The sequence below is a fragment of the Mustela nivalis genome (genome assembly GCF_964662115.1).
Source record: "Mustela nivalis genome assembly, chromosome: 7".
Classification (NCBI taxonomy): Eukaryota; Metazoa; Chordata; class Mammalia; order Carnivora; family Mustelidae; genus Mustela; species Mustela nivalis.
Genome location: NC_139026.1, coordinates 121,245,481 through 121,260,092, shown reverse-complemented (window position 1 = coordinate 121,260,092; position 14,612 = coordinate 121,245,481).

Here is a 14,612-nt window from a genome sequence, read left to right as displayed (position 1 = left end):
AGATTCCCAAGATGAGTTGGGAGGAAGAGCTCACCAAGGTCAGGAAGTCTGTGAGTTTGTCATGACTTTCTGAAGCTGGATGGACTCAGGACCTTCTGAAGAGGTTGCACTCAGGACCACCAATGCTATGTCAGGCTTCACTGTGCTTCCATAACAAGGTAGATCTCTCCCTCCCGCCATACTCATGGAGGAGACAGCCAGAGAGCCTCCAGAGGGGCCTGTGCCACCACAGGGGACAGTCTCACTTCCTATCACTCCAGGGGATGGAGCAGAGTTGGGGCTGGGTAGGCAAACTGAGATGCTCCCCACTGTTGCAGGGAAGAAAGCCAGAAACCAGCCCATGGAACTCTTGTCTTGGGGGTGCTGCCAACAATGGACACCCATGAACCTTCTTCCTGTAGTAGGACCTTCATTTGTTCCTTCCTTCAATAATCCCTGCCCTTACTGAACACATTTATCCAGCATCGACTAGATACAAGGCATCTTTTGAGACATAGCATTAGGTGAAATAGACTAACAAGGTTGTTATTCACCAGACATTTGTCATTTACAACAGAGACATGAGACTCAAACACATCTCAGGAACAATGTAAGCTCTGACAAGGGAGGCATGAAACAACTGTTGTGGTCATTCTGAGAAAACAAACGACATGTCTGTGTGTTGTGTGTGTGCGTGTGTGTGTGTGTGTGTGTGTGTGTAGGAGGGTGGATTATGGTAGGTGGGAGCAGGGGAGTTCCAGGTAGGAAGGCACAGGTGAGGCCTTAAAAGATACACAGGATTTTGCCAGATAACTGGCAGGAGCATGGAGTAGATCATCAAATACTCACATGGGTGTGACCCTCTTAAGATCTTGTTAAAATGCAGATTCTAATTTGGTAGGGCTTGGAGAGGGCTTGAGAGTTCTGAGAAGCTCCCAGGTGAAGCTGATGCTGCAGGTCAGAGGGTGGCTCTGAGTAGCCAGAGTGCAGAGAACATCTGCTATGATTTGGCTAGAGACTAGTGGGAGAGAAGGACAGAAGAACTGGACAAATAGGAAGGGCCAGATTCTAGCCTGAGGAGTTTACACTGTGTTTGGCAGGCAGTGCACAACCTCTGAAGGTATTTGGGTCATGAAGAGAGCTAACTTAGACATTAGGAAGATTGGCCTCTCACTCAACAGAGCGACAGAGCCAGACAACTAGAGGCAAAGTGATTTTTCTATTCATCTATCACCCAACCTACCCACCCATTCAGCCGCCCATTCACCCATTCACCTGCCCATTCACCCATCCACCCACCCATTCACCCATCCATCCCCCACCCACCCACTCAGCCACCCATTCACCCATCCACCCATTCAGCTGCCCATTCACCCATTCAGCTGCCCATTCACCCATTCATCCACACGCCCACTTACCCATCTGTCTTCTGCTCACCATCCTCTTACATTTTTTAGATGCCTATTATGCTCTAGGCCCTGGGGGAGGATGAAGAAGACCCAGGCTTTCCTCCCACAGATCCCAGAGTCTAGTGTGATTAATGAACCCATATTATGTGTGCACGTTCCACGTGAGCACAGAGGGGGTGAACCAGGGGCTTCCTGAAGAAAGGGACTCTTGACAACTTTCAAAGAGCAGTGGGAGATACTTCGATAAAGAAGAGTCCAACTAGAGGGCACTACCTGGGCCAAAGTCAGCCCCAGCAGTGTGATGCATGTGGGTTGCTGCTGGACGTTTGGGTTGACAAGGGCTCAAGAGGTATAGTTGGGTCCCTGTTCATAAACAGTAGGGACACACTCGCATGTGCACACACTTGCACACACACACAGAGTCTCTTCTCTCTCCTTCTCTTTCTGGTCGTCTGTGCCTTCAGCTTCTTGCAGGCTCTGGGTCAAGGGCCCTTTGCCTATGACAAGAATGGGGTAGTGTGTGGTAGACCAGTGAAGGATGATCTATATCTGAAAGAATTCTGCAGAAGCAGACATTCCCTGCCAGAGAGGGTATCAGAAACAGATCCCCTGCTAAGAATATTTGGAGAGCCTGTGGGTCGCTGGTTTTCCACCAGGGTTCAGGCCATCTTAATGTCTCTCAAAGGTGAGAGTGGCAGCAGACCTGGCTTAGGTCTCATTCCAACCAAACTCTGCAGCACAGAAGAGCAGATACTCTTAGAGACCCAGGATGACAGAGGGAGAAGAGCCTGCCATGGGCTGCCATGACCAAGTCCCAGGGACATTTAGTTCTCACAACTCTGGAAGTTGAAGTCCAGATCAAGGTATCAGCAGGGCTGGGCCCTGGGGAGGGCTCTCTCCTTGGCTTGCAGAAGGCCACCTTCTTGCTGTGTCCTCACATGGCCTTTCCTCTGTCATTTACAGGAGAGGGAGTTGGGGAGGAGGGAGAGGGGGAGGGAGCATGCATGCTCTCTGGTCTCTTTTCTTATAAGGACTCCACCCCTATTGGGTTAGGGCTCCACCCTTTCACCCTCATTTAACCTTAATTAGAAGCCCTTAGAGCCCTATCTCCATTTTTTAAAATTTAAATTCAATTAATTAACATAGAGTGCATTATTAGTTTCAGAGGTAGAGTTTAGTGATTCATCAGTTGTATGTAATACCCATTACATCATTACATCACCTGCCCTCTTAGTGTCCATCACCCACTTACTCCGTCCCTCCACCTCCCTTCCCTCCAGCAACCCTCAGTTTATTTCCTATGATTAAGAAAGAGTGGCTTCCGCTTTGTCTCCATCTCTGATTTCATCTTGTTTTATTTTTTCCTCTCTTCCCCAAGATTCTCTGTTTTGTTTCTTAAATTCCACATGTAAGTAAAATCATTTGATAATTATTTTTCTCTGATTGACTTATTTCACTTGGCATAACACCTTCTAGTTCCATCCATGTCGTCGCAAATGGTAAGAGCCCCTTTCTTCAAATGTAGTCCCATTGAGAGTTAGGACCTCAACATTTGAATTTGGGAGGGGACGTAATTCAGTCCATAGCAGCACCTACGAGACTGTCTAGTCCAGCCCCCTTGTTCCCTGATGAGGAAATTGAAGCTCAGAGAGGTTGAGCAGTTTGCTGAAGGTCACACAGCTAGCTACCATTGCACCCAGAATCGGATGCTGGGTCTGACATCTCCCAGACGCATGGCAGGAAGAACAGTGTCTTCTGGCTGATGTGGCTGCATGTGGCGAGGCCTGCCATAGGCACCTTCGCCAGCAATTCTTTGTTTACATGAGAGACAAGAGCAGAAGGGAACAGGCCCACCCCGAAACCTAAAGGGTTTAGTTCAAACCTCAGGAAGACTTTCTGTTTGAAAGAGTTGAGTCACCGCCAAGTATGTCCAATGGCAATTATGTTTTTTTTTTCTTTCCTTCTCAGGAAATGGCAGAAAGTTTGGCAAAGGGCTGGGGTACAGACTTCATAACTGTGAAGATCCTTCTAGACTTAGGTTTCTACACTGAATAGGAAATTATTCCACTGAAACTTCCTGAATCCAGAAGTCTTGCCAGCAGGAAATAGTCCCTGAAAAAATTTCCCCAGGCAAACCTTTGGCCCAGCAGCCTGACCTTGGGGGCTGGGGGGCAGGGACCAGGCCTCTGTGGGGCTGTTTACCTTGGTTAGGCAATGCAGATAAGTCTCCCTGTTTGTGTTTGCAGGCGGGGGGCCAATGTTTGGGTGGGCAAGGTCAGGTCAGAGCAGGCAGGAGAAGCTGTGGGCAGCTGGCCCCCAGGGCGGGCGGGGGGGGGGGGGGGGGGGGGGGGGGAGGGGGCGCGTAGGGGCTGGGGGCGGGGAGACCAGGCAGCTGCAGCCCAGCTGAGAGGCCTCTGCTCCCCTGCAGGTATCCCTCTGTGCTCTGCTGAACTTCTTCTGTTGTGACGGCATTAACTCTGAGGTTGCTTCTCTCTCTCTCCTCTGTCTCTGTCTCTCTCCCCACCACACACCCTTGGTAGCAAAATTCTGCACTGACCCAGGCCCAAAAGGCTTTTTTTTTTTTTTTTTTTTTAAGAAAATGATGTTTCCATTGAAACATGAATTTTTGCAATCCCTTAAAGATCCACAAATGCCATCTTCAGGAAAATAGGAACATTCTGAAATCTGCCCAGTTGGGTTATATGAGCGATTGGCGTTCTGAGCAGAATCACTCACGTTGGCAGTAGGAGAGCATGGTCTTTGGAGAGACTGCATGAAGGCACAAGAGTGAATCAGTCTATTCTTACCACAGCCTGATTGTGACCTGTGCTCAGTGTTTTCTGGCTCAGTGTGATGAAGCCGTTGCCCCCTCTTCAGAAGCCCAGGAAAGAAAGGAAGAGGCAGGAAGGACATCTCTGGGTGGCTGCCAGCTGCTGAGGTCCCCACCTACCCCCAAGCCTGGGAGGCCACAGCTAACAAATAGCATCCTTTCCTTATAAAGAGATTCTGAAAGACTATACAGAACAAAGATCCCATTTCTTGGACCCCACCTTTGGGCTGGGACAAAGTCACGCTCTGTGGGATCTGTGGGACCCCATGCCCAACCCCTCTCCACAACTCTGCTGGATGCTTCCATCCCATCAGGCTGAAGGGGGAAAGGCCCAGCCGGCAGTTTGCTCCATGTCTTATGGCCGTGCCCCCCTGCCTTCGTGGGCATGTGGGTGAGCATGGGCAAAAGAGGGAGACAGAATGTCCAGTGGCCACAGGACCCAGTTTTGGTTCAATCCTGATTTCAAACACTTGGCTCCACTCTCCCTAGAGGTGGCTCTGGGGGAGACTGGTGATTCGGGAAATGTGGTCAGTGGGCACATAGCCTTCATTCCAATGTTTGGTTTACTGAAAAAATGAGTGCATTTAAGACTCAATGGCCTCTGCCAAGGAAGACAAGATTTCCTGCTGATGTGGCAGAATCTGTTTCCACTCTTCGCACTTGCCTTGTTGACCCGGGGTCAGCGTGAGTCTTTAGGCCCGTCGTCGCCAGCCTCTGCAAGTGTGGGTGTGAGCTGCCGCCTCTAGATCCTGTCCCGTGTGTGACTGAGATCTCAGGGCTGCAGGGGTGGAGAACGTCACCTCCTCTGATGAGCTCTTAAGTGCCCTTGACCAACATCCTACCCAGCTGACAGGATATTTGGACGGTGCCCCTGACCCAGCCGCTGGAGCTCAGATGTGTTGGATGCGGCCTCACCAGCCTGTTGTATCCCCTGGGCGATCTCATCCCACACACAGGATGCTGGCTGGGGTAGGGCAGCTGGCGTCAGACAACTGGTTTGGTGCCCAGTCTCTTTGGTCACTTGCTGGACCCGTGACCTTGGAGCTTGGTCTCTCTAACCTTCAGCTTCCTCATCCTTCAGTAGAAGTTAAAAGGGAAGCTCCTTCACGGGTTCATCATGAGGAGGCATCCTGGCAATCCACATAGAGCCCTTAGCACCTTAGCACGGCACCTTGGCACAGAAACACACATGGCCTGTGTGGCCCCCAGGGGCCATCTGTCATGAGCGCTTCCAGTTGAGGGCGGTCAGGACTGAGTCCGAGATGTCTGCTGTAGGAGAACAGCGAGCCAGGGGTCATTTGAATGTGAAAGAGTCCATGGGGCTTCATCAAACTGAGTGCTGGACACTTGGCTTTGAAACAGCCTTACCTCAGAAGGGCTTTTTTGGCCCTAATTTACAAACTCAGCTTAAACATGTGAACTCCATGCCGACCCCCTTGAGCACACTGAGGCCCAGGGGCATTCGTAAGGCCTGACAGGTCTAAAGTCATCCTAAGCTGAGAGGGCTCCTGGGGCCCAGTGACTCACTGGACAGGCTGCAGTAACCCAGACGAGTTAGACTCAAAACCCTTCCCAAGACCCCTGAGGAAAGGGTATGCGGCTGGCAGCCGGTAGTGAAGACATTCCAGCAAACCGTCCTCTGGGTTCTGGGGACGGGGTGGGGGTTGGGGGAAGCATGATGTCATTTCTGGCCTGGCCTGTTAATCATCTTCAGGTGGGCCTGGCCACACCATTCGGGGCTTCTTCCTCCACAAGGGTGGGGCCCGGGTAGTCCAGGAGCCAAGAGGGAATGAAGAGCTGAATGAGAAGCTGAAAAAGGATCTCCTGAGGAAGCTGCCCAGCTTGATAATTAGAGTGGCCTGAACTTCCAACCAGGTCCCAGCCAGGTTCTGCTCTCCCTGGGGCTTCCACACAGCCATCTCTTGGCAAGGAGCCTCAGAATGGAATGTTCTGGGACCAGCAAGTGTGTTACGCATGCTACAAATACCTGGTCCGTGATGTCAGAGGATCAGGACTGACCCAGATGCAGGTTGGTGAAGGCTGACTCTGCTGATCCCAGCTTCCCTCCTCCTTCTCCACCGCTTTGGCTGCCCCTTTGCATCCCTGTCCTCTTTCTCTCTCTCCTGTCCTGACTTGAAAACTTCTCCTCAGGAAAAGCAGACTTTAGACTATAGCATTTAGACTATAGTGTAAATGACTAGCAGAGCTCTGCCATCCCCCTGTCTCCATCTTTTTAACAGGCTTCACATGGCTAAGTCTTGGCTTCTGAACCATGAATCTCTGGGGATACCTGATTTACCCCGTATGCAAGACGTAAATCCTTTTCAGAAGATTTACAAAATGTTTTGGACATTAAGGTTAGACTTTCCTATCCACATAAGCCCGTGTTATCCATTCTGAACCTAACACAGAGCTTAAAGGGAATTCACAAGAATGTTCTGGTTTTCTGAGCCTGTGTTTACTTAAAGGCTTGCATGTTTTCAGAAGGGCAAACATGATTGAACTAGCTGTAAAACTGCAAAATTACAGGAGAAAACTTTTAACGAAACCTTGGCAGAGAGCACAGGCTCCAAGGATATCTGATGCTTGGAGAGCAGTGGGGAGGGGTAGCACCAGACCCTCAAACTGGAGCTGGACAGAGTTGGGAAGCTGTAATCAAGGCCATGAGGAGCAACCCGGGACCCTGTCCTCCTCCTACACCCACACCCAGCACGCCTTGCATCTTTCCAGGGAGAAAGTTCCCTAGTGTTTAGCTAGCTCACAGACCACAGGGACTGACAGTGCCTGCTTCTATTTCCCCATGCTTATATTCACTCTCTGATGACGTTTGCTCCCATGATGCTGATCTCGAGGCTTTCGGTATCGTAATTAGTAAACGTATGTTGGGAAGAATGAGATTAGTTGCCTTTATGGTGAGGCAGGTGAAAAAATAAGCAAAATGCATTGTTTTGTTAAGGACTCAGTCCTATCTCACTTTTCATGGGGGTCTGTTCCTGGAGCTGGCATCTGCCCTTGGGGAACCTTCCCCTTTCCTCCTGAGATCCCTGGGTGTCTTGGTGTGCCTCCATCCAGGCACCCCTCAGCCCCCGTGGGCTCCAGGACTGACGGGGAAGACATTTCCCGAGACTCCAGAAGGCTTCCCGGGCCACTGGTCTCAGCATGCACCCAGGCGCTCTGCCCGCCTGCCTCTGTCCTCGGTGGTGGTAGCGCTCTGGCGGTCATGGAGGTCATGGGTTGGCCAGAACACAGCACAAAGTGCAGGAAAGCCACACAGATGAACAACACACTTTCAGAACCCCCTCTCCAGATTGAGCACCAGTATGAATGCTCCGTGGGGAGGAGGGGAAAATCATTTTCTTCGCGCTCTTTATAGAGAAGCCAGACCTAGGAAAGCAGAGAAGGAAACATACATCGGAAACCTTCTAGAGATGTAAGACATTTTCACCCTGAATGTCCCACTCTGAGTGTAGAAATAGTTTCCTTATTTATGTGCAAGGAGAAACTGAGGTTCACAGAGATTAAGACCTAGGAGTGGCTGATGGTCATCAAAGGCTTACTACAGGCCAGGCACCGATACGTGTTACCCATTTATTACTCACCAACCTGACCACGCACAAAGATCCCCATTTTACATATGGGAAACCAGACCTAGATTCACCAGGTGTCTTACCCATAGTTCCAAGGTAATAAACACTGGAGCCAGGGCCAGAGTCTAGAAAGTCTGGTTCCAAAGCCTGTGTGTATTTCCCCACCACGCTGCACTGCTCTTCAGGTCACAGAGTTGCTAAACACAGGACTCTGAGTTGCCATATCTCCAAGTTCTGCAGAAGTCATCCCGAATGCCCAGGGTCTGAAGCCAAATGTCACCTCCCTTAGTACACAAGGATGCTCCAAAATGGCTCAGTTGCAAAGAAATGCGGGGATGCAGCTGCCAGACACGTGTGCAGCTGGGCCCTCACCCTGTGGTTCTTGGGCATATCTGCCACTGACACAGGGTACACATGCGAGGGACGGTGATTTGTTCCCTTTCTCTAGGTGCCGGCAGGGTTGGCTCTGACCCCTGCCCACAGTACAGGCTGCACGGGGTTGCGGCTGGATGAGCTGGAGAAGTTCCCATTGGCCAAGGGAAGCTTGTTTCTCCTGGGGCAGTAGGGGTGAGGGGAGGGGAGAGGAGTTGGGGGGGTGGACTGGGGATCACCTCTCCCTGGCCAGATGAAGGCAGGCGAAGTCTTGCCCAGCAGCTTCCCTGATGACAGAGCAGGAGGCCCAAGCTGAGTCCAAAGCAGAAAGCATGTAAACAAGATGAGAGACAGAGTGTGGAATGTTAGGACAGATTCCTGAGAGAGGCGAGGCACACACACAGGTCTAGTCTGGCTCAGATCCAAGCGTGCACTTCTGAGCAGAGAAAATTGGGTCCAGCTTAGGCTCGAAAGAGTGAGCACTGGAGAAAAAGACTTCTCCATTCTGAGCCACTAAAATGTATTACCCATGTGGCAGAATTATAGCCAATGCCCAGTACGCATTTATTACATAGCACTATATTGCATGGTACTATTATTATTACATAGTACGCAGTACTAGAGTTGCTAGGTTCTTAGCTTTGCCTTTAGCTGCATGTGACCGTGAGACAAAGTTCTGGCAAATGCAGTGTGCATGGGAGTGAGGTGTGTGCAACTTTGGGGTCATATCCTTAAAAGGAAGTGGTGTGCCCTTGCTTTTTGCCAGGCCACCTCATGACTGGAATGCAGACTTGATGGCAGGAACTGGAGCAGCAATTTTGGGCCACAAGATGGAAGCACATGTTGAGGATGACAGAGCAGATAGTTAAAGGATCCTGGAGCCAGATAGTTGTGCAGCTACTGTACCAGCTCTGCCTGCTCATTTGAACTTTCACAGGACAGAGGTATAGATTTCTGTCTTAAGCCAATATTATTTGGGTCTCTTTGTTACAGCAGGAAAGCTGATGTCCTACTCATGCAGCTCAAAGCTCAAATAGGCTCCCCAGGTGTCCTTTGGGTGTGAGGGTTTTGTCATTTCTCCTGTGTATGAAGCACCATGCCAGAAGGGCTCCACACACACCAGACCTCATCTACCTGGTCTTAAAGGGAGCAAATTTTGGAACGAGTTTGTAGGAAGATGGAAGAGAAGACCATACAAGCAGCCTCCTTCCCTACAAGCCTGTGACCACTTTCAGGCAGGCTGTCCATGCTCTTAGAAAAGTGGGACCAGACCTGGTTCTGTTTCATTCAAACTGAGTTTATTTTTAGTATTGTTACCATTTCTCTAGAGAAAGAGGGAGAGTACGAGGTGGAGGTGAGAGGTAGCGGGACAGAGAGAATCTCAAGCAGACTGCATGCAGGGTGCAGAGCCCGAGGCGGGGCTCCATCTCAAGACCCTGAGATCATGACCTGAGTGGAAATCAAGAGTTGGAAGTTTAACTGACTCAGCCACCCAGTGCCCCTCAAATTGAGGTTATTTTGGTGGAAAGAGCTGGCAGAGGAAGAAAAACCCCAAGGGCGGGGTAAGGATTATGTTCTGGTCCTGACCAGGTTGCCGAGTGGCCTTGGACCAGTTTCTCTATATGTAAAAACAGGAATGACAGCAGCCCCTCTTCACAGGGCCTTGACACCCTGTGTCTTCCTCAGGAGCCTGGGAACACTCTTTCTATCCAAGTCTATGGCATTTTTTAAAAGATGACTGCCAAAAAAAAACAAAACAAAAAAACGACTGCCATCTTTGATTTGATGTCTCAAGGAGTTTGACTTAAAGGGAAAGCCCCTCCACATTTTGACGTAAGGGCTTCCAGCCCGGCGCTCCTCCTCCATCCCTGGAGCCATCCCGCCTGTCACACAGCAGCCACGGGACCTCAGCAACTTCTGTGTTCCATTTTATTTTTTATTTTTATTTTTTAGATTTTAATAATTTATTTGACAGAGATCACAAGCAGGCAGAGAGGCAAGCAGAGAAAAAGGAGGAAGCAGGCTCCCTGCCAAGCAGAGAGACCAAAGTGGGACTTGACCCCAGGACCCTGAGATCATGAGCCGAGCCGAAGGCAGAGGCCCAACCCACTGAGCCACCCAGGTGCCCCCTGTGTTCCATTTTAAATCATGAACATGACATTCCATCTTCTGACTTTGTGGTCTTATGGAGCTTGGGTGGCACAGAGGAGACCATCTCACGGTCGAGGGCCAGAGCAGCGCAGGCAGCCTCCCTGGGTCTCCTGCTCCTTTCCACCAAACCCAAGGCCTCACCTTCTAGCTCTTTCCTCCCCTAAAGTACACATCCTTGTCTCTCCTAAAATCAGTGTCTTTTCACGAGCGATCTCTACCTCTCTCCGGGAGAAGGCTTCTCCTGAACTCCTTCTCAACCCAACCCCCTTGCACCCATGGGCCCCTGGCACTTAAATAGGCCACAGAGGCAGCTTCTTTTCTTGAGAGGAACTTAAAGATCGACTGAAGGTCCCTGACCATCTGGGTTTAGCCCTGATTGTCAAGTCCACACTTAATTCTGTTACGTTTTCCTCTTCTGATTTCATTGTGGAGACTTCCTGACCAGGAAAGGACCCCATGGTATAATGCAGGGTTGTAGTGGAGGGGCGCTCCTTGAATAGGTACAGGGGCAGCCTGGGCTGTTTGATGTCTGCTGCCATCCCTTCCTTTAGCCCCATTTACGAAACAAGGGGCCAAAGTCTCACTCTGCTTCCTGCTCTGTCTCAACTATCTCTTCTGTGAAGTGGGGGTAATTAAACCCATCCAGGCCCCAGGACAGGGGGCCTGACTAACCAATCTGTCGAGTTCCCTGCCATCCCCGGGAACCATCATTTTATGGAAGACTGACTGATGCATTTCGAAATGACCTCAAACTTTTACAGAAAAGTTGCGAACACGCTGTAAATATTTGTCCAGGTCCACGTGGGGAGAAACGGCTGACATGGTGTCTCGTTCTCCCCTGGATGTTTCAGCGTTGTCATCTCCACACACAAGGACATTCGGCTACATGATCACAAAGCACCTGTCAAATCGGGAGATGTGGGGCGCCTGGGTGGCTCAGTGGGTTAAGCCGCTGCCTTCGGCTCAGGTCATGATCTCGGGGTCCTGGGATCGAGTCCCGCATCGGGCTCTCTGCTCAGCAGGGAGCCTGCTTCCTCCTCTCTCTCTCTCTGCCTCTCTGCCCACTTGTGATTTCTCTCTGTCAAATAAATAAATAAAATCTTTAAAAAAAAAAAAATCGGGAGATGTGTCCACTCCATTCCTACTGCCCAGGCATTCTGTCCCCTTCAGACCCCCCCACTGTTCCCAGTAGTGGCCTCTGACCAGATGTATCCAGCAGAGAATCATCTGGCTGTGAGCTCTCTTCTGTCTCCTGCCATCAGTAAGGGTCTCGTGCGCTTGCCAGGTATCTAGACTTTTAAGCACTGCAGACTCCGTTGTGTGGGGGGTGTCCCTCAGGGATTCGGGTCATGGTGTTGGGTTCAGCGCTGCGTGGTCTCCCCTTGCTCCATCACACCTGGAACATTGATTCCCTGATTAGGGTCCGTCTGCCAGGTCCTCGTGGGAAGCCGGATTGCGTTTGTCATTATTCGGTATTTTTGTGGGGAGGCACTTTGAAACCATGGAAATATCCATTTACTCCTCAAATAGAGTTAATTAATTCTAAATATGATTATGATAACTAATTGATATAATTAACTAATTGGCATACGTGTGAACTTGTGGTTTCCGAGTCCATCCTGTGGGTTCTGACTCATTATTATTATCATGTGTCTTGATGCTCCAGTTGTCCCCAGTGTGGTCAGCAGGAGCCCATTCCAGATGGCTTCTCTGTCTTTCTGGCATGTCCCTGTCATTCTCTGAGCACTTCCGGTTTCTCCAGCACAAAAGTATGTTTTAGGCTGATCTTGCAGTTTCCTGTCCAAAGCTCTGGAGCAGCCATTCCTCTCAAAAGCCCCAAGTCTTTCCAGGTGACAGCGGATGGTGACAGAGACTCCCCTTGATATAACTATACTCGGGCTCCTCTGAACTCTGCACTGCTGGGGCCAGTGTGGGCTCCCTCTCTGTCCTTGTGGAATCCACTTTGAGCAAGAACCATGCTAAGTCAGTTTATCACCACCCCTCGGGCCCACACCAACCACCCTGGCCGTCTGGTCAAATTCCTCATCCCCAACCTGAACCCCTTAGCCCCCTGGTCTGCACTCAGCAAGAGTTCTGTGGGGTCATCGGGCGGGAATGGCCCTCACCCTGACTTCCCTGTGTTGGAGTGGGGTCCAGGCTCATCAGTTTCCCCCACCACAGACCCCTGAGTCACCCGCCATCCTATCTTTAATACGTGTCACAGACCAGTCTCCTCTTAGAGTGGTATTCAGAAGTTTGCATCCACATGCCACGCATGGCTGCGGATACTACAGTGTTGTGGGCAGAACACGGGAACCTGCATGCACGAATCTGTGTGCACACACGCTTACGGCCCGTTTATTTCTACTTCTCTCTTTTTTTTTTTTTTTTTAAGATTTTATTTATTTATTTGACAGAGAGAAATCACAAGTAGATGGAGAGGCAGGCAGAGAGAGAGAGGGAAGCAGGCTCCCTGCCGAGCAGAGAGCCCGATGCGGAACTCGATCCCAGGACCCTGAGCTGAGCCGAAGGCAGCGGCTTAATCCACTGAGCCACCCAGGCGCCCTATTTCTACTTCTCTTGATGTCGACTGGAAACATCCAACATCTCTGATTCCAACCCAACACCACAGGGTTCCTTCTAGTTTTCTCCTTTCTGTGTGGGTAGCCCTCTTCTCAGACATGGACACAGCTGGCTCCCACGGTCCTTAACATTTTGATTCCCGCTGTGTGTGACTCAACTGCTGTCACATTGTCCCCTCCTCCACAAGGATGCCATCCCCTGACCCTCCCTGGCTCTGGGACCCTCTGCTGGACCACCTACACTCAACAGCCCTCTCCCCCGCAATGCCCCCCCCACCCCTCTCTGCCCAGGCCTCCCCTACAGCCTGGCTCCTCCCCCATGGAGCCTCACCTTCCCCTCCCCACCTCACCTTCTCCTCCCTACCTTCTGGCTTTTGCCTGTCCTTGCTGTTAGGGAAGGCAGAGGGAGGAAGAGCCTATGAGAACCTTTGATGATGGAATCTTCCAGTCAGCAGTGAAGGTCTCTGAAACTTAGGAACCAAAGACAACCGGTGGCAATGTTCACACAGACTGTTCCCTAGAGACCGCGGCTTTCTGACTTGGGTCATCTGTGACCCTGTCTGCATCTCTTAAAAAGAAGAGCCACTGGTGGCAGTCAAGAGAGAACAGGTCTTTTTTTCCTTCTGTGCTTCCACATGAGCTTCAGGCCACATGAGTGACCTTGGATGGGTTACATTTTAATGATCCCACCAGTTTCGGGGCTGGTCAGAAAATTTTCCACGTTTTCCTCCTGGCTGTTCATGCTTTCGGGACTCAGGCCCAGTGCCCACAGCTTCCGGTCTGCCTCTCTCTGAGCACCACCAGGCTCCCAGCCTCTGGCGCTCCCCCCAGCTGAGCTGAGAGGGGTATGGGCTATTTTAGGATTTCCCTCAGATCCCTTGCAGATTCCCCTCTGAGATGGGGGGAGACAGACAAGGTGCCAGTGGACAGAAGAGACTTCAGGAAGCCTTAGTATAGTTCACTGGAGTCTAACAGCCCCAGAACTGTAGGGCAGTCGCTCAGCCTCTTCCACAGCCTGCATGATTTGCAGTCATATTTCTGAAGTCTTTGTCTCCAGGAAGGACCCCCCAATCTGGGCCTACCCTGGGTCTAATGCTACGTGGGATGTGACTCCCAGCTCCTGTGTGTCCCAGAGGGGTGGGAAAGGTCCAGTGAAGGGACATCCCCCTCCCACCTCAGCTCCAGGTATGGGAAAGTGGCCTAGTGTTGCAGTCAAGAGCAAGAGTGTCCGGGTTCAAATCTCAGCTCTGACGTTTGCCAGCTAGCTGTGGGATTCTGGAAGTCACCTCTGAGGACCAACGTGAGGTTCAGTACATTCATCTGTGCGTGTGAACTTTATCATCTATCTATCTACCTACGTACCTGTCCTCTGAAACACAGACACAGAAGGAGTCCCCGGAAGAGCATTAGACATGTCCTCCCTCCGTTCAGCTTTTTATGAAACGCAGCCATGAAAAGTACATGGCCCGCAGCTTGGAGAGCCCTCAGTCTTCCCCTCATTCTTCACGGCCAAAGAATGTTCCTTCACTTCTTTGCCTTATTTATGGAAGGTTTGAAAGACTCATAAAGGTTTCAGGACATTAAGAGTTTGGGAGTGTGGTTCTGGGCGGATTTGCCAGAGAGCAGCGTGGACGCGCCCTGACACGTGGGATCCTGTGCGCGCCTCGGCTGCCCGGGGAAGCAGAGGGCTAATAGCTGGGCT